This window comes from Phyllobates terribilis, unplaced genomic scaffold (genome assembly GCF_046119375.1).
Source record: "Phyllobates terribilis strain yellow unplaced genomic scaffold, ASM4611937v1 Scaffold_2__4_contigs__length_985480577, whole genome shotgun sequence".
NCBI lineage: Eukaryota > Metazoa > Chordata > Amphibia > Anura > Dendrobatidae > Phyllobates > Phyllobates terribilis.
Window position 1 is genome coordinate 559003725 of NW_027362762.1, and position 20655 is coordinate 559024379.

Here is a 20655-nt window from a genome sequence, read left to right on the forward strand (position 1 = left end):
CGTTCTCGTCCGGATATCATCCTGAATCTAATGGCCAGACAGAAAGGAAAAACCAGGATGTTGAGCAGTTCTTGCGTTGTTTTGTGGCAGACAATCAAGAGGGGTGGTCTGAGTTTCTGCCACTTGCTGAATTTGCTCTGAACAATCATACATCTTCTTCTGCTGGTTGTTCGCCTTTTTTTGGTTGTTCTGGGAGACATCCGTCGTTTGGGTCGTTCTCCAAGTTGGGATCTGCCGTGCCTGAGGAGGAGAATTTTTCCGGTGATTTGGAGAGAGTTTGGACGGATGTGCGTAGTAATCTTCAGGAGGCCAACAGAAAATCTAAAGACTACTTTGATAGGAAACGACAGGAGGTTTTGTTCGCTGTTGGTGACATGGTTTGGTTGTCCTCTAGGAATCTGCGGTTGAGGATTCCTTCTAAGAAATTGGGTCCCAAGTTTGTAGGGCCCTTTAAGGTGCTTCAGGTTGTCAACCAATCTGCTGTTAGGTTGGAGGTTCCTACCTCCTGGAGAATTAATCCGGTATTTCATGTCTCTCTGTTGAAAAAAGCTGTTGTATCGGATTGTGACGCCTCTGCCTCTGTTCCTCCGGTGGTGGAGGACGGGGAATATGAAATTTCTCGCATCCTTAACTCTAGACGGTATAGAGGTAGTTTGCAGTATCTTGTGGCCTGGAAAGGTTTCGGACCCGAGGATAACTCTTGGGTGAGGTCGGATGATGTTTCCGCGTCCAGACTTATCAGAGCGTTTCACAGGAGATTTCCTGATAAGCCTGGTCCTAGGGGATCCGGAGGATCCTCTTAGAAGGGGGGGTACTGTTAGAACCTTGCTCTTAGGTTTTTTCCTTTGCTGGTCACATGACCTTGTTGGCCTATTTAATCCTGCTCCGCCCTTCTGGCTTTGCTGGACTTCATTGTATATCTACTTTCTAGCTAGCCTGTGCTCTGTGTCTTGCTCTGTTAGTTTGCTTGGTCTACGGACCTCTATGTTCTATATATTTTGTTTGTTCGTCTGTCTGCTACTATTTCTGTTAGGAGGTGTCCCATATTCCTCCCAGTCCTTAGTACTTGTAGGGATTCCCTCCCCACATCTATAGGTCTCCGTACAGACTAGCTTAGGACTTTAGCAGGTCTGATCGCAGGATCAGGTCCCCTGTTACATCGTAGGGATTAAGCTGAGTTCTATCGTAGGGACAGATCTCCTCTCTTTCCTTAGCTCTGGTAGCAGAACATAACAGGTAGAATATATATCCCACGGGGGTAAAATTGAAAAAAGTTTAAAAAAAATTTTTTTTGGACTTAGTCATTTTTCCAACGTTTATCAGACTTTCAGATAGAGGAAATGTCAGTGAGCGTTCCGATTTCAGTTCCAGATCGATTCACCCAATGAGTCCTTGATGTTTAGTCTTTTTCAGCCAATTTTCTGGATTTTTGAAAATTTCACTTTTTTGTGAAAATATCCACTAAATGAGGGAATAATATGTGTGAGGGTACCCCAGGAGAGTTCCAAATGTGTGAGGGTAGAATATATATCCCACGCGGGTAAAATTGAAAAAGTTTAAAAAAATTTTTTTTGGACTTATTCATTTTTCTGACGTTTATCAGACTTTCAGATAGAGGAAATGTCAGTGAGCGTTCCGATTTCAGTTCCAGAGCGATTCGCCCAATGAGTCCTTGATATTTAGTCGTTTTCAGCCAATTTTCTTGATTTTTGAAAATTTCACTTTTTTGTGAAAATATCCACTAAATGAGGGAATAATATGTGTGAGGGTACCCCAGGACAGATCCAAATGTGTGTGGGTAGAATATATATCCCACGGGGGTAAAATTGAAAAAAGTTTAAAAAATTTTTTTTTTGCACTTATTCATTTTTCTGACGTTTATCAGACTTTCAGATAGGGGAAATGTCAGTGAGCGTTCCGATTTCAGTTCCAGATCGATTCACCCAATGAGTCCTTGATGTTTAGTCTTTTTCAGCCAATTTTCTGGATTTTTGAAAATTTCACTTTTTTGTGAAAATATCCACTAAATGAGGGAATAATATGTGTGAGGGTACCCCAGGAGAGTTCCAAATGTGTGTGGGTAGAATATATATCCCACGCGGGTAAAATTGAAAAAAGTTGAAAAAAATTTTTTTTGGACTTATTCATTTTTCTGACGTTTATCAGACTTTCAGATAGAGGAAATGTCAGTGAGCGTTCCGATTTCAGTTCCAGATCGATTCGCCCAATGAGTCCTTGATATTTAGTCGTTTTCAGCCAATTTTCTTGATTTTTGAAAATTTCACTTTTTTGTGAAAATATCCACTAAATGAGGGAATAATATGTGTGAGGGTACCCCAGGACAGATCCAAATGTGTGTGGGTAGAATATATATCCCACGGGGGTAAAATTGAAAAAAGTTTAAAAAATTTTTTTTTTTGCACTTATTCATTTTTCCGACGTTTATCAGACTTTCAGATAGAGGAAATGTCAGTGAGCGTTCCGATTTCAGTTCCAGATCGATTCGCCCAATGAGTCCTTGATATTTAGTCGTTTTCAGCCAATTTTCTTGATTTTTGAAAATTTCACTTTTTTGTGAAAATATCCACTAAATGAGGGAATAATATGTGTGAGGGTACCCCAGGAGAGATCCAAATGTGTTTGGGTAGAATATATATCCCACGGTGGTAAAATTGAAAAAAGTTTAAAAAAAATTTTTTTTGGACTTAGTCATTTTTCCAACGTTTATCAGACTTTCAGATAGAGGAAATGTCAGTGAGCGTTCCGATTTCAGTTCCAGATCGATTCACCCAATGAGTCCTTGATGTTTAGTCTTTTTCAGCCAATTTTCTGGATTTTTGAAAATTTCACTTTTTTGTGAAAATATCCACAAAATGAGGGAATAATATGTGTGAGGGTACCCCAGGAGAGTTCCAAATGTGTGTGGGTAGAATATATATCCCACGCGGGTAAAATTGAAAAAAGTTGAAAAAAATTTTTTTTGGACTTATTCATTTTTCTGACGTTTATCAGACTTTCAGATAGAGGAAATGTCAGTGAGCGTTCCGATTTCAGTTCCAGATCGATTCGCCCAATGAGTCCTTGATATTTAGTCGTTTTCAGCCAATTTTCTTGATTTTTGAAAATTTCACTTTTTTGTGAAAATATCCACTAAATGAGGGAATAATATGTGTGAGGGTACCCCAGGACAGATCCAAATGTGTGTGGGTAGAATATATATCCCACGGGGGTAAAATTGAAAAAAGTTAAAAAAATTTTTTTTTTGCACTTATTCATTTTTCCAATGTTTATCAGACTTTCAGATAGGGGAAATGTCAGTGAGCGTTCCGATTTCAGTTCCAGAGCGATTCGCCCAATGAGTCCTTGATATTTAGTCGTTTTCAGCCAAGTTTCTGGATTTTTGAAAATGTCACTTTTTTGTGAAAATATCCACTAAATGAGGGAATAATATGTGTGAGGGTACCCCAGGAGAGATCCAAATGTGTGTGGGTAGAATATATATCCCACGGTGGTAAAATTGAAAAAAGTTTAAAAAAAATTTTTTTTGGACTTAGTCATTTTTCCAACGTTTATCAGACTTTCAGATAGAGGAAATGTCAGTGAGCGTTCCGATTTCAGTTCCAGATCGATTCGCCCAATGAGTCCTTGATATTTAGTCGTTTTCAGCCAATTTTCTTGATTTTTGAAAATTTCATTTTTTTGTGAAAATATCCACTAAATGAGGGAATAATATGTGTGAGGGTACCCCAGGAGAGTTCCAAATGTGTGTGGGTAGAATATATATCCCACGGGGGTAAAATTGAAAAAAGTTTTAAAAAAATTTTTTTTGGACTTAGTAATTTTTCCAACGTTTATCAGACTTTCAGATAGAGGAAATGTCAGTGAGCGTTCCGATTTCAGTTCCAGATCGATTCGCCCAATGAGTTCTTGATATTTGGTCGTTTTCAGCCAATTTTCTTGATTTTTGAAAATTTCACTTTTTTGTGAAAATATCCACTAAATGAGGGAATAATATGTGTGAGGGTACCCCAGGAGAGATCCAAATGTGTGTGGGTAGAATATATATCCCACGGTGGTAAAATTGAAAAAAGTTTAAAAAAAATTTTTTTTGGACTTAGTCATTTTTCCAACGTTTATCAGACTTTCATATAGGGCAAATGTCAGTGAGCGTTCCGATTTTAGTTCCGGAGCGATTCACCCAATGAGTCCTTGATATTTAGTCAATTTCAGCCAATGTTCTGGATTTTTGAAAATTTCATTTTTTTGTGAAAATATCCACTAAATGAGGGAATAATATGTGTGAGGGGAACCCAGGAGAGTTCCAAATGTGTGTGGGTAGAATATATATCCCACGGGGGTAAAATTGAAAAAAGTTTAAAAAATTTTTTTTTTGTACTTATTCATTTTTCCGACGTTTATCAGACTTTCAGATAGAGGAAATGTCAGTGAGCGTTCCTATTTCAGTTCCAGATCGATTCGCCCAATGAGTCCTTGATATTTAGTCGTTTTCAGCCAATTTTCTTGATTTTTGAAAATTTCACTTTTTTGTGAAAATATCCACTAAATGAGGGAATAATATGTGTGAGGGTACCCCAGGAGAGTTCCAAATGTGTGTGGGTAGAATATATATCCCACGGGGGTAAAATTGAAAAAAGTTTAAAACATTTTTTTTTTGCACTTATTCATTTTTCCAATGTTTATCAGACTTTCAGATAGGGGAAATGTCAGTGAGCGTTCCGATTTCAGTTCCAGAGCGATTCGCCCAATGAGTCCTTGATATTTAGTCGTTTTCAGCCAAGTTTGTGGATTTTTGAAAATTTCACTTTTTTGTGAAAATATCCACTAAATGAGGGAATAATATGTGTGAGGGTACCCCAGGAGAGTTCCAAATGTGTGTGGGTAGAATATATATCCCACGGGGGTAAAATTGAAAAAAGTTTTAAAAAAATTTTTTTTGGACTTAGTAATTTTTCCAACGTTTATCATACTTTCAGATAGGGAAAATGTCAGTGAGCGTTCTGATTTCAGTTCCAGAGAGATTCGCCCAATGAGTCCTTGATATTTAGTCATTTTCAGCCAATTTTCTTGATTTTTGAAAATTTCACTTTTTTGTGAAAATATCCACTAAATGAGGGAATAATATGTGTGAGGGTACCCCAGGAGAGTTCCAAATGTGTGTGGGTAGAATATATATCACACGGGGGTAAAATTGAAAAAAGTTGAAAAAAAATTTTTTTTGGACTTAGTCATTTTTCCGGCGTTTATCAGACTTTCAGATAGGGCAAATGTCAGTGAGCGTTCCGATTTCAGTTCCAGAGCGATTCGCCCAATGAGTCCTTAATATTTAGTCATTTTCAGCCAAGTTTCTGGATTTTTGAAAATTTCACTTTTTTGTGAAAATATCCACTAAATGAGGGAATAATATGTGTGAGGGTACCCCAGGAGAGTTCCAAATGTGTGTGGGTAGAATATATATCCCACGAGGGTAAAATTGAAAAAAGTTTAAAACATTTTTTTTTTGCACTTATTCATTTTTCCAATGTTTATCAGACTTTCAGATAGGGGAAATGTCAGTGAGCGTTCCGATTTCAGTTCCAGAGCGATTCACCCAATAAGTCCTTGATATTTAGTAGTTTTCAGCCAATATTCTGGATTTTTGAAAATTTCACTTTTTTGTGAAAATATCCACTAAATGAGGGAATAATATGTGTGAGGGGACCCCAGGAGAGTTCCAAATGTGTGTGGGTAGAATATATATCCCACGGGGGTAAAATTGAAAAAAGTTTAAAAAAAATTTTTTTGTACTTAGTCAATTTTCCGGCGTCTATCAGACTTTCAGATAGGGCAAATGTCAGTGATCGTTCCGATTTCAGTTCCAGAGCGATTCGCCCAATGAGTCCTTGATGTTTAGTCGTTTTCAGCCAAGTTTCTGGATTTTTGAAAATTTCACTTTTTTGTGAAAATATCCACTAAATGAGGGAATAATATGTGTGAGGGTACCCCAGGAGAGTTCCAAATGTGTGTGGGTAGAATATATATCCCACGCGGGTAAAATTGAAAAAAGTTGAAAAAATTTTTTTTTGTACTTAGTCAATTTTCCGGCGTCTATCAGACTTTCAGTTAGGGCAAATGTCAGTGAGTGTTCCGATTTCAGTTCCAGATCGATTCACCCAATGAGTCCTTGATGTTTAGTCTTTTTCAGCCAATTTTCTGGATTTTTGAAAATTTTACTTTTTTGTGAAAATATCCACTAAATGAGGGAATAATATGTGTGAGGGTACCCCAGGAGAGTTCCAAATGTGTGTGGGTAGAATATATATCCCACGCGGGTAAAATTGAAAAAAGTTGAAAAAATTTTTTTTTGTACTTAGTCAATTTTCCGGCGTCTATCAGACTTTCAGTTAGGGCAAATGTCAGTGAGTGTTCCGATTTCAGTTCCAGATCGATTCACCCAATGAGTCCTTGATGTTTAGTCTTTTTCAGCCAATTTTCTGGATTTTTGAAAATTTTACTTTTTTGTGAAAATATCCACTAAATGAGGGAATAATATGTGTGAGGGTACCCCAGGAGAGTTCCAAATGTGTGTGGGTAGAATATATATCCCACGGGGGTAAAATTTAAAAAAGTTTAAAAAATTTTTTTTTGCACTTAGTCATTTTTCCAACTTTTATCAGACTTTCAGATAGAGGAAATGTCAGTGAGCGTTCCGATTTCAGTTCCAGAGCGATTCACCCAATAAGTCCTTGATATTTAGTCGTTTTCAGCCAATATTCTGAATTTTTGAAAATTTCACTTTTTTGTGAAAATATCCACTAAATGAGGGAATAATATGTGTGAGGGTACCCCAGGAGAGTTCCAAATGTGTGTGGGTAGAATATATATCCCACGGGGGTAAAATTGAAAAAAGTTGAAAAAATTTTTTTTTGGACTTAGTCATTTTTCCGGCGTTTATCAGACTTTCATATACGAGAAACGTCAGTGAGCGTTCCGATTTCAGCTCCAGAGCGATTCGCCCAATGAGTCCTTGATATTTAGTCGTTTTCAGCCAATTTTCTGGATTTTTGAAAATTTCACTTTTTTGTGAAAATATCCACTAAATGAGGGAATAATATGTGTGAGGGTACCCCAGGAGAGTTCCAAATGTGTGTGGGTAGAATATATATCCGACGGGGGTAAAATTGAAAAAAGTTTAAAAAAATTTTTTTTTGGACTTAGTCATTTTTCCGGCGTTTATCAGACTTTCAGATAGGGGAAATGTCAGTGAGCATTCACATTTCAGTTCCAGAGTGATTCGCCGAATGAGTCTTTGATATTTAGTCGTTTTCAGCCAATTTTCTGGATTTCTGAAAATTTCACTTTTTTGTGAAAATATCCACTAAATGAGGGAATAATATGTGTGAGGGTACCCCAGGAGAGTTCCAAATGTGTGTGGGTAGAATATAAATCCGACGGGGGTAAAATTGAAAAAAGTTGAAAAAAATTTTTTTTTGGACTTAGTCATTATTCCTGCGTTTATCAGACTTTCAGATAGGGCAAATGTCAGTGAGCGTTCCGATTTCAGTTCCAGATCGACTCGCCCAATGAGTCCTTGATATTTAGTCGTTTTCAGCCAATTTTCTGGATTTTTGAAAATTTCACTTTTTTGTGAAAATATCCACTAAATGAGGGAATAATATGTATGAGGGTACCCCAGGAGAGTTCCAAATGTGTGTGGGTAGAATATATATCCCACGGGGGTAAAATTGAAAAAAGTTGAAAACATTTTTTTTTGGACTTAGTCATTTTCCCGGCGTGTATCAGTCTTTCAGATAGGGGAAATATCAGTGAGCGTTCTGATTTCAGTTCCAGAGCGATTCGCCCAATGAGTCCTTGTTATTTAGTCGTTTTCAGCCAATTTTCTTGATTTTTGAAAATTTCACTTTTTTTTGAAAATATCCACTAAATGAGGGAATAATATGTGTGAGGGTACCCCAGGAGAGTTCCAAATGTGTGTGAGTAGAATATAAATCCGACGGGGATAAAAAAGAAAAAAGTTGAAAAAAATTTTTTTTTGGAATTAGTCATTATTCCTGCGTTTATCAGACTTTCAGATAGGGCAAATGTCAGTGAGCGTTCCGATTTCAGTTCCAGATCGACTCGCCCAATGAGTCCTTGATATTTAGTCGTTTTCAGCCAATTTTCTGGATTTGTGAAAATTTCACTTTTTTGTGAAAATATCCACTAAATGAGGGAATAATATGTATGAGGGTACCCCAGGAGAGTTCCAAATGTGTATGGGTATAATATATATCCCACAGGGGTAAAATTGAAAAAAGTTGAAAAAAATTTTTTTTTGGACTTAGTCATTTTTCCGGCGTTTATCAGACTTTCAGATAGGGGAAATATCAGTGAGCGTTCCGATTTCAGTTCCACAGCGATTCGCCCAATTAGTCCTTGATAATTAGTCGTTTTCAGCCAATTTTCTGGATTTTTGAAAATTTCACTTCTTTGTGAAAATATCCACTAAATGAGGGAATAATATGTGTGAGGGTACCGAAGGAGAGTTCCAAATGTGAGTGGGTAGAATATATATCCCACGGGGGTAAAATTGAAAAAAGTTGAAAAAATTTTTTTTAGGACTTAGTCATTTTTCCGGCGTTTAGCAGACTTTCAGATAGGGGAAATGTCAGTGAGCGTTCTGATTTCATTTCCAGAGCGATTCGCCCAATGAGTCCTTGATATTTAGTTGTTTTCAGCCAATTTTCTGGATTTTTGAAAATTTCACTTTTTTGTGAAAATATCCACTAAATGAGGGAATAATATGTGTGAGGGTACCCCAGGAGAGTTCCAAATGTGTGTGGGTAGAATATAAATCCGACGGGGGTAAAATTGAAAAAAGTTGAAAAAAAATTTTTTTTGGACTTAGTCATTTTTCCGGCGTTTATCAGACTTTCAGATACGAGAAATGTCAGTGAGCGTTCCGATTTCAGCTCCAGAGCGATTCGCCCAATGAGTCCTTGATATTTAGTTGTTTTCAGCCAATTTTCTGGATTTTTGAAAATTTCACTTTTTTGTGAAAATATTCACTAAATGAGGGAATAATATGTGTGAGGGTACCCCAGGAGAGTTCCAAATGTGTGTGGGTAGAATTTATATCCCACGGGGGTAAAATTGAAAAAAGTTGAAAAAAATTTTTTTTTTTGGACTTAGTCATTTTTCCGGCGTTTATCAGACTTTCAGATAGGGCAAATGTCAGTGAGCGTTCCTATTTCAGTTCCAGATCGACTGGCCCAATGAGTCCTTGATATTTAGTCGTTTTCAGCCAATTTTCTGGATTTTTGAAAATGTCACTTTTTTGTGAAAATATCCACTAAATGAGGGAATAATATGTATGAGGGTACCCCAGGAGAGTTCCAAATGTGTGTGGGTAGAATATATATCCCACGGGGGTAAAATTGAAAAAAGTTGAAAAAAAATTTTTTTGGGAGTTAGTCATTTTTCTGGCGTTTATCAGACTTTAAGATAGGGAAATGTCAGTGAGCATTCCCATTTCAGTTCCAGAGCGATTCGCCCAATGAGTCCTTGTTATTTAGTTGTTTTCAGCCAATTTTCTGGATTTTTGAAAATTTCACTTTTTTGTGAAAATATCCACTAAATGAGGGAATAATATGTGTGAGGGTACCCCAGGAGAGTTCCAAATGTGTGTGGGTAGAATATATATCCCACGGGGGTAAAATTGAAAAAAGTCTAAAAAAATTTTTTTTTGGACTTAGTAATTTTTCCGGCGTTTATCAGACTTTCAGATAGGGGAAATGTCAGTGAGCGTTCCGATTTCAGTTCTTGAGAGATTCGCCCAATGAGTCCTTGATACTTAGTCGTTTTCAGCCAATTTTCTGGATTTTTGAAAATTTCACTTCTTCGTGAAAATATCCACTAAATGAGGGAATAATATGTGTGAGGGTACCCCAGGAGAGTTCCAAATGTGTGTGGGTAGAATATATATCCCACGGGGGTAAAATTGAAAAAAGTCTATAAAAATTTTTTTTTGGACTTAGTCATTTTTCCGGCGTTTATCAGACTTTCAGATAGGGGAAATTTCAGTGAGCATTCCGATTTCAGTTCCAGAGCGATTCGCCCAATGAGTCCTTGATATTTAGTTGTTTTCAGCCAATTTTCTGGATTTTTGAAAATTTCACTTTTTTGTGAAAATATCCACTAAATGAGGGAATAATATGTGTGCGGGTACCCCAGGAGAGTTCTAAATGTGTGTGGGAAGAATATATATCCCACAGGGGAAAAATTGAAAAAAGTTGAAAAAAATTTTTTTTTTGGAGTTAGTCATTTTTCTGGCGTTTATCAGACTTTAAGATAGAGGAAATGTCAGTGAGCATTCCCATTTCAGTTCCAGAGCGATTCGCCCAATGAGTCTTTGATATTTAGTCGTTTTCAGCCAATTTTATGGATTTTTGAAAATTTCACTTTTTTGTGAAAATATCCACTAAATGAGGGAATAATATGTGTGAGGGTACCGAAGGAGAGTTCCAAATTTGTGTGGGTAGAATATATATCCCACGGGGGTAAAATTGAAAAAAGTCTAAAAAAATTTTTTTTTGGGACTTCGTCATTTTTCCGGCGTTTATCAGACTTTCAGATAGGGGAAATGTCAGTGAGCGTTCCGATTTCAGTTCCAGAGCGATTCGCCTAATGAGTCCTTGATACTTAGTCGTTTTCAGCCAATTTTCTGGATTTTTGAAAATTTCACTTCTTCGTGAAAATATCCACTAAATGAGGGAATAATATGTGTGAGGGTACCCCAGGAGAGTTCCAAATGTGTGTGGGTAGAATATATATCCCACGGGGGTAAAATTGAAAAAAGTCTAAAAAAATTTTTTTTTGGACTTAGTAATTTTTCCGGCGTTTATCAGACTTTCAGATAGGGGAAATGTCAGTGAGCGTTCCGATTTCAGTTCTTGAGAGATTCGCCCAATGAGTCCTTGATACTTAGTCGTTTTCAGCCAATTTTCTGGATTTTTGAAAATTTCACTTCTTCGTGAAAATATCCACTAAATGAGGGAATAATATGTGTGAGGGTACCCCAGGAGAGTTCCAAATGTGTGTGGGTAGAATATATATCCCACGGGGGTAAAATTGAAAAAAGTCTAAAAAAATTTTTTTTTGGACTTAGTCATTTTTCCGGCGTTTATCAGACTTTCAGATAGGGGAAATGTCAGTGAGCGTTCCGATTTCAGTTCTTGAGAGATTCGCCCAATGAGTCCTTGATACTTAGTCGTTTTCAGCCAATTTTCTGGATTTTTGAAAATTTCACTTCTTCGTGAAAATATCCACTAAATGAGGGAATAATATGTGTGAGGGTACCCCAGGAGAGTTCTAAATGTGTGTGGGAAGAATATATATCCCACGGGGGTAAAATTGAAAAAAGTTGAAAAAAATTTTTTTTTGGACTTAGTCATTTTTCCGGCGTTTATCAGATTTTCAGATAGGGCAAATGTCAGTGAGCGTTCTGATTTCAGTTCCAGATCAATTCGCCCAATGAGTCTTTGATATTTAGTCGTTTTCAGCCAATTATCTGGATTTTTGAAAATTTCACTTTTTTGTGAAAATATCCACTAAATGAGGGAATAATATGTGTGAGGGTACCCCAGGAGAGTTCCAAATTTGTGTGGGTAGAATATATATCCCACGGGGGTAAAATTGAAAAAAGTTGAAAAAAATTTTTTTTTGGAGTTAGTCATTTTTCTGGCGTTTATCAGACTTTAAGATAGGGGAAATGTCAGTGAGCATTCCCATTTCAGTTCCAGAGCGATTCGCCCAATGAGTCCTTGATATTTAGTCGTTTTCAGCCAATTTTCTTAATTTTTGAAAATTTCACTTTTTTGTGAAAATATCCACTAAATGAGCGAATAACATGTGTGAGGGTACCCCAGGAGAGTTCCAAATGTGTGTGGGTAGAATATATATCCCACGGGGGTAAAATTGAAAAAAGTTGAAAAAAATTTTTTTTTGGACTTAGTCATTTTTACGGCGTTTATCAGACTTTCAGATAGGGGAAATGTCAGTGAGCGTTCCGATTTCAGTTCTTGAGCGATTCGCCCAATGAGTCCTTGATACTTAGTCGTTTTCAGCCAATTTTCTGGATTTTTGAAAATTTCAGTTCTTTGTGAAAATATCCACTAAATGAGGGAATAATATGTATGAGGGTACCCCAGGAGAGTTCCAAATGTGTGTGGGTAGAATATATATCCCACGGGGGTAAAATTGAAAAAAGTTGAAAAAAATTTTTTTTTGGACTTAGTCATTTTTCTGGCGTTTATCAGACTTTAACATAGGGGAAATGTCAGTGAGCATTCCCATTTCAGTTCCAGAGTGATTCGCCCAATGAGTCTTTGATTTTTAGTCGTTTTCAGCCAATTATCTGGATTTTTGAAAATTTCACTTTTTTGTGAAAATATCCACTAAATGAGGGAATAATATGTGTGAGGGTACCCCAGGAGAGTTCTAAATGTGTGTGGGAAGAATATATATCCCACGGGAGTAAAATTGAAAAAAGTTGCAAAAAATTTTTTTGGGGACTTATTCATTTTTCCGGCGTTTATCAGACTTTCAGATAGGGCAAATGTCAGTGAGCGTTCCGATTTCAGTTCCAGAGCGATTCGCCCAATGAGTCCTTGATATTTAGTCGTTTTCAGCCAATTTTCTGGATTTTTGAAAATTTCACTTTTTTGTGAAAATATCCACTAAATGAGGGAATAACATGTGTGAGGGTACCCCAGGAGAGTTCCAAATGTGTGTGGGTAGAATATATATCCCACGGGGGTAAAATTGAAAAAAGTTGAAAAAATTTTTTTTTTCGACTTAGTCATTTTTGCGGCGTTTATCAGACTTTCAGATAGGGGAAATGTCAGTGAGCGTTCCGATTTCAGTTCTTGAGCGATTCACCCAATGAGTCCTTGATACTTAGTCGTTTTCAGCCAATTTTCTGGATTTTTGAAAATTTCAGTTCTTTGTGAAAATATCCACTAAATGAGGGAATAATATGTGTGAGGTTACCCCAGGAGAGTTCCAAATGTGTGTGGGTAGAATATATATCCCACGGGGGTAAAATTGAAAAAAGTTGAAAAAAATTTTTTTTTGGACTTAGTCATTTTTCTGGCGTTTATCAGACTTTAAGATAGGGGAAATGTCAGTGAGCATTCCCATTTCAGTTCCAGAGCGATTCGGCCAATGAGTCTTTGATATTTAGTCGTTTTCAGCCAATTTTCTGGATTTTTGAAAATTTCACTTTTTTGTGAAAATATCCACTAAATGAGGGAATAAAATGTGTGAGGGTACCGAAGGAGAGTTCTAAATGTGTGTGGGAAGAATATATATCCCACGGGGGTAAAATTGAAAAAAGTTGAAAAAAATTTTTTTTTGGACTTAGTCATTTTTCCGGCGTTTATCAGATTTTCAGATAGGGCAAATGTCAGTGAGCGTTCTGATTTCAGTTCCAGATCAATTCGCCCAATGAGTCTTTGATATTTAGTCGTTTTCAGCCAATTTTCTGGATTTTTGAAAATTTCACTTTTTTGTGAAAATATCCACTAAATGAGGGAATAATATGTGTGAGGGTACCCCAGGAGAGTTCCAAATGTGTGTGGGTAGAATATATATCCCACAGGGGTAAAAATGAAAAAAGTCTAAAAAAATTTTTTTTTGGACTTAGTCATTTTTCCGGCGTTTATCAGACTTTCAGATAGGGGAAATGTCTGTGAGCGTTCCGATTTTAGTTCCAGAGCGATTCGCCCAATGAGTTCTTGTTATTTAGTTGTTTTCAGCCAATTTTCTGGATTTTTGAAAATTTCACTTTTTTGTGAAAATATCCACTAAATGAGGGAATAAAATGTGTGAGGGTACCGAAGGAGAGTTCCAAATTTGTGTGGGTAGAATATATATCCCACGGGGGTAAAATTGAAAAAAGTTGAAAAAAATTTTTTTTTGGAGTTAGTCATTTTTCTGGCGTTTATCAGACTTTAAGATAGGGGAAATGTCAGTGAGCATTCCCATTTCAGTTCCAGAGCGATTCGCCCAATGAGTCCTTGATATTTAGTCGTTTTCAGCCAATTTTCTGGATTTTTGAAAATTTCACTTTTTTGTGAAAATATCCACTAAATGAGCGAATAACATGTGTGAGGGTACCCCAGGAGAGTTCCAAATGTGTGTGGGTAGAATATATATCCCACGGGGGTAAAATTGAAAAAAGTTGAAAAAAATTTTTTTTTGGACTTAGTCATTTTTACGGCGTTTATCAGACTTTCAGATAGGGGAAATGTCAGTGAGCGTTCCGATTTCAGTTCTTGAGCGATTCGCCCAATGAGTCCTTGATACTTAGTCGTTTTCAGTCAATTTTCTGGATTTTTGAAAATTTCAGTTCTTTGTGAAAATATCCACTAAATGAGGGAATAATATGTGTGAGGTTACCCCAGGAGAGTTCCAAATGTGTGTGGGTAGAATATATATCCCACGGGGGTAAAATTGAAAAAAGTCTAAAAAAATTTTTTTTTGGACTTAGTCATTTTTCCGGCGTTTATCAGACTTTCAGATAGGGGAAATGTCAGTGAGCGTTCCGATTTTAGTTCTAGAGCGATTCGCCCAATGAGTCCTTCTTATTTAGTCTTTTTCAGCCAATTTTCTTGATTTTTGAAAATTTCACTTTTTTGTGAAAATATCCACTAAATGAGGGAATAATATGTGTGAGGTTACCCCAGGAAAGTTCTAAATGTGTGTGGGAAGAATATATATCCCAGGGGGTAAAATTGAAAAAAGTTGAAAAAATTTTTTTTTTTACTTAGTCATTTTTCCGTCGTTTATCAGACTTTCAGATAGGGGAAATGTCAGTGAGCGTTCCGATTTCAGTTCCAGAGCGATTCGCCCATTGAGTCCTTGATACTTAGTCGTTTTCACCCAATTTTCTGGATTTTTGAAAATTTCACTTCTTTGTGAAAATATCCACTAAATGAGGGAATAATATGTATGAGGGTACCCCAGGAGAGTTCCAAATGTGTGTGGCTAGAATATATATCCCACGGGAGTAAAATTGAAAAAAGTTGCAAAAAATTTTTTTGGGGACTTATTCATTTTTCCGGCGTTTATCAGACTTTCAGATAGGGCAAATGTCAGTGAGCGTTCCGATTTCAGTTCCAGAGCGATTCGCCCAATGAGTCCTTGATATTTAGTCGTTTTCAGCCAATTTTCTGGATTTTTGAAAATTTCACTTTTTTGTGAAAATATCCACTAAATGAGGGAATAACATGTGTGAGGGTACCCCAGGAGAGTTCCAAATGTGTGTGGGTAGAATATATATCCCACGGGGGTAAAATTGAAAAAAGTTGAAAAAATTTTTTTTTTCGACTTAGTCATTTTTACGGCGTTTATCAGACTTTCAGATAGGGGAAATGTCAGTGAGCGTTCCGATTTCAGTTCTTGAGCGATTCACCCAATGAGTCCTTGATACTTAGTCGTTTTCAGCCAATTTTCTGGATTTTTGAAAATTTCAGTTCTTTGTGAAAATATCCACTAAATGAGGGAATAATATGTGTGAGGTTACCCCAGGAGAGTTCCAAATGTGTGTGGGTAGAATATATATCCCACGGGGGTAAAATTGAAAAAAGTTGAAAAAAATTTTTTTTTGGACTTAGTCATTTTTCTGGCGTTTATCAGACTTTAAGATAGGGGAAATGTCAGTGAGCATTCCCATTTCAGTTCCAGAGCGATTCGGCCAATGAGTCTTTGATATTTAGTCGTTTTCAGCCAATTTTCTGGATTTTTGAAAATTTCACTTTTTTGTGAAAATATCCACTAAATGAGGGAATAAAATGTGTGAGGGTACCGAAGGAGAGTTCCAAATTTGTGTGGGTAGAATATATATCCCACGGGGGTAAAATTGAAAAAAGTTGAAAAAAATTTTTTTTTGGAGTTAGTCATTTTTCTGACGTTTATCAGACTTTAAGATAGGGGAAATGTCAGTGAGCGTTCCGATTTCAGTTCTTGAGCGATTCGCCCAATGAGTCCTTGATACTTAGTCGTTTTCAGCCAATTTTCTGGATTTTTGAAAATTTCAGTTCTTTGTGAAAATATCCACTAAATGAGGGAATAATTTGTGTGAGGTTACCCCAGGAGAGTTCCAAATGTGTGTGGGTAGAATATATATCCCACGGGGGTAAAATTGAAAAAAGTCTAAAAAAATTTTTTTTTGGACTTAGTCATTTTTCCGGCAGACTTTCAGATAGGGGAAATGTCAGTGAGCGTTCCGATTTTAGTTCTAGAGCGATTCGCCCAATGAGTCCTTGTTATTTAGTCTTTTTCAGCCAATTTTCTTGATTTTTGAAAATTTCACTTTTTTGTGAAAATATCCACTAAATGAGGGAATAATATGTATGAGGGTACCCCAGGAGAGTTCCAAATGTGTGTGGGTAGAATATATATCCCACGGGGTAAAATTGAAAAAAGTTGAAAAAAATTTTTTTTTGGACTTAGTCATTTTTCTGGCGTTTATCAGACTTTAAGATAGGGGAAATGTCAGTGAGCATTCCCATTTCAGTTCCAGAGCGATTCGCCCAATGAGTCTTTGATATTTAGTCGTTTTCAGCCAATTTTCTGGATTTTTGAAAATTTCACTTTTTTGTGAAAATATCCACTAAATGAGGGAATAATATGTGTGAGGGTACCGAAGGAGAGTTCCAAATTTGTGTGGGTAGAATATATATCCCACGGGTGTAAAATTGAAAAAAGTTGAAAAAAATTTTTTTTGGGACTTAGTCATTTTTCCGGCGTTTATCAGACTTTCAGATAGGGGAAATGTCAGTGAGCGTTCCGATTTCAGTTCCAGAGCGATTCGCCCAATGAGTCCTTGTTATTTAGTTGTTTTCAGCCAATTTTCTGGACTTTTGAAAATTTCACTTTTTTGTGAAAATATCCACTAAATGAGGGAATAATATGTGTAAGGTTACCCCAGGAGAGTTCTAAATGTGTGTGGGAAGAATATATATCCCACGGGGGTAAAATTGAAAAAAGTTGAAAAAATTTTTTTTTTGGACTTAGTCATTTTTCCGGCGTTTATCAGACTTTCAGATAGGGGAAATGTCAGTGAGCGTTCCGATTTCAGTTCTTGAGCGATTCGCCCAATGAGTCCTTGATACTTAGTCGTTTTCAGCCAATTTTCTGGATTTTTGAAAATTTCACTTCTTTGTGAATATATCCACTAAATGAGGGAATAATATGTGTGAGGGTACCCCAGGAGAGTTCCAAATGTGTGTGGGTAGAATATATATCCCACGGGGGTAAAATTGAAAAAAGTTGAAACAAATTTTTTTTTGGACTTAGTCATTTTTCCGGCGTTCATCAGACTTTCAGATAGGGGAAATGTCAGTGAGTGTTCCGATTTCAGTTCCAGAGCGATTCGCCCAATGAGTCCTTGTTATTTAGTTGTTTTCAGCCAATTTTCAGGATTTTTGAAAATTTCACTTCTTTGTGAAAATATCCACTAAATGAGGGAATAATATGTGTGAGGGTACCGAAAGAGAGTTCCAAATTTGTGTGGGTAGAATATGTATCCCACGGGGGTAAAATTGAAAAAAGTTGAAAAAATTTTTTTTTGTGACTTATTCATTTTTCTGGCGTTTATCAGACTTTCAGATAGGGCAAATGTCAGTGAGCGTTCTGATTTCAGTTCCAGAGCGATTCGCCCAATGAGTCCTTGATATTTAGTCGTTTTCAGCCAATTTTCTGGATTTTTGAAAATTTCACTTTTTTGTGAAAATATCCACTAAATGAGGGAATAATATGTATGAGGGTACCCCAGGAGAGTTCCAAATGTGTGTGGGTAGAATATATATCCCACGGGGGTAAAATTGAAAAAAGTTGAAAAAAATTTTTTTTTGGACTTAGTCATTTTTCTAGCGTTTACAGACTTTAAGATAGGGGAAATGTCAGTGAGCATTCCCATTTCAGTTCCAGAGCGATTCGCCCAATGAGTCTTTGATATTTAGTCGTTTTCAGCCAATTTTCTGGATTTTTGAAAATTTCACTTTTTTGTGAAAATATCCACTAAATGAGGGAATAATATGTGTGAGGGTACCGAAGGAGAGTTCCAAATTTGTGTGGGTAGAATATATATCCCACGGGTATAAAATTGAAAAAAGTTGAAAAAATTTTTTTTGGGACTTAGTCACTTTTCCGGCGTTTATCAGACTTTCAGATAGGGGAAATGTCAGTGAGCGTTCCGATTTCAGTTCCAGAGCGATTCGCCCAATGAGTCCTTGTTATTTAGTTGTTTTCAGCCAATTTTCTGGATTTTTGAAAATTTCACTTTTTTGTGAAAATATCCACTAAATGAGGGAATAATATGTGTGAGGGTACCGAAGGAGAGTTCCAAATTTGTGTGGGTAGAATATATATCCCACGGGTGTAAAATTGAAAAAAGTTGAAAAAAATTTTTTTTCGGACTTAGTCATTTTTCCGGCGTTTATCAGACTTTCAGATAGGGGAAATGTCAGTGAGTGTTCCGATTTCAGTTCCAGAGTGATTCGCCCAATGAGTCCTTGTTATTTAGTTGTTTTCAGCCAATTTTCAGGATTTTTGAAAATTTCACTTTTTTGTGAAAATATCCACTAAATGAGGGAATAATATGTGTGAGGGTACCCCAGGAGAGTTCTAAATGTGTGTGGGAAGAATATATATCCCACGGGGGTAAAATTGAAAAAAGTTGAAAAAAATTTTTTTTTGGAGTTAGTTATTTTTCTGGCGTTTATCAGACTTTAAGATAGGGGAAATGTCAGTGAGCATTCCCATTTCAGTTCCAGAGCGATTCGCCCAATGAGTCTTTGATATTTAGTCGTTTTCAGCCAATTTTCTGGATTTTTGAAAATTTCACTTTTTTGTGAAAATATCCACTAAATGAGGGAATAATATGTGTGAGGGTACCGAAGGAGAGTTCCAAATTTGTGTGGGTAGAATATATATCCCACGGGGGTAAAATTGAAAAAAGTTGCAAAAAATTTTTTTTGGGACTTATTCATTTTTCCGGCGTTTATCAGACTTTCAGATAGGGGAAATGTCAGTGAGCGTTCCGATTTCAGTTCTTCAGCGATTCGCCCAATGAGTCCTTGATACTTAGTCGTTTTCAGCCAATTTTCTGGATTTTTGAAAATTTCACTTTTTTGTGAAAATATCCACTAAATGAGGGAATAATATGTGTGAGGTTACCCCAGTAAAGTTCTAAATGTGTGTGGGAAGAATATATATCCCACGGGGGTAAAATTGAAAAAAGTTGAGAAAATTTTTTTTTTGGACTTAGTCATTTTTCCGTCGTTTATCAGACTTTCAGATAGGGGAAATTTCAGTGAGCGTTCCGATTTCAGTTCCAGAGCGATTCGCCCAATGAGTCCTTGATACTTAGTCGTTTTCAGCCAATTTTCTGGATTTTTGAAAATTTCACTTCTTTGTGAAAATATCCACTAAATGAGGGAATGATATGTGTGAGGGTACCCCAGGAGAGTTCCAAATGTGTGTGGGTAGAATATATTTCCCACGGGGGTAAAATTGAAAAAAGTCTAAAAAAATTTTTTTTTGGACTTAGTCATTTTTCCGGCGTTTAGCAGACTTTCAGACAGGGGAAATGTCAGTGAGCATTCCGATTTCAGTTCCAGAGCGATTCAACCAATGAGTCCTTGTTATTTAGTCGTTTTCAGCCAATTTTCTGGATTTTTGAAAATTTCACTTTTTTGTGAAAATATCCACTAAATGAGGGAATAATATATGTGTGAGGGTACCGAAGGAGAGTTCCAAATTTGTGTGGGTAGAATATATATCCCACGGGTGTAAAATTGAAAAAAGTTAAAAAAAATTTTTTTTGGGACTTAGTCATTTTTCCGGCGTTTATCAGACTTTCAGATAGGGGAAATGTCAGAGAGCGTTCCGATTTCAGTTCCAGAGCGATTCGCCCAATGAGTCCTTGATACTTAGTCGTTTTCAGCCAATTTTCTGGATTTTTGAAAATTTCACTTTTTTGTGAAAATATCCACTAAATGAGGGAATAATATGTGTGAGGGTACCCCAGGAGAGTTCTAAATGTGTGTGGGAAGAATATATATCCCACGGGGGTAAAATTGAAAAAAGTTTAAAAAAATTTTTTTTTGGACTTAGTCATTTTTCTGGCGTTTATCAGACTTTAAGATAGGGGAAATGTCAGTGAGCATTCCCATTTCATTTCCAGAGCGATTCGCCCAATGAGTCTTTGATATTTAGTCGTTTTCAGACAATTTTCAGGATTTTTGAAAATTTCACTTTTTTGTGAAAATAATCACTAAATGAGGGAATAATATGTGTGAGGGTACCGAAGGAGAGTTCCAAATTTGTGTGGGTAGAATATATATCCCACGGGTATAAAATTGAAAAAAGTTGAAAAAATTTTTTTTTGGGACTTAGTCACTTTTCCGGCGTTTATCAGACTTTCAGATAGGGCAAATGTCAGTGAGCGTTCCGATTTCAGTTCCAGAGCGATTCGCCCAATGAGTCCTTGATATTTAGTCGTTTTCAGCCAATTTTCTGGATTTTTGAAAATTTCACTTTTTTGTGAAAATATCCACTAAATGAGGGAATAATATGTGTGAGGTTACCCCA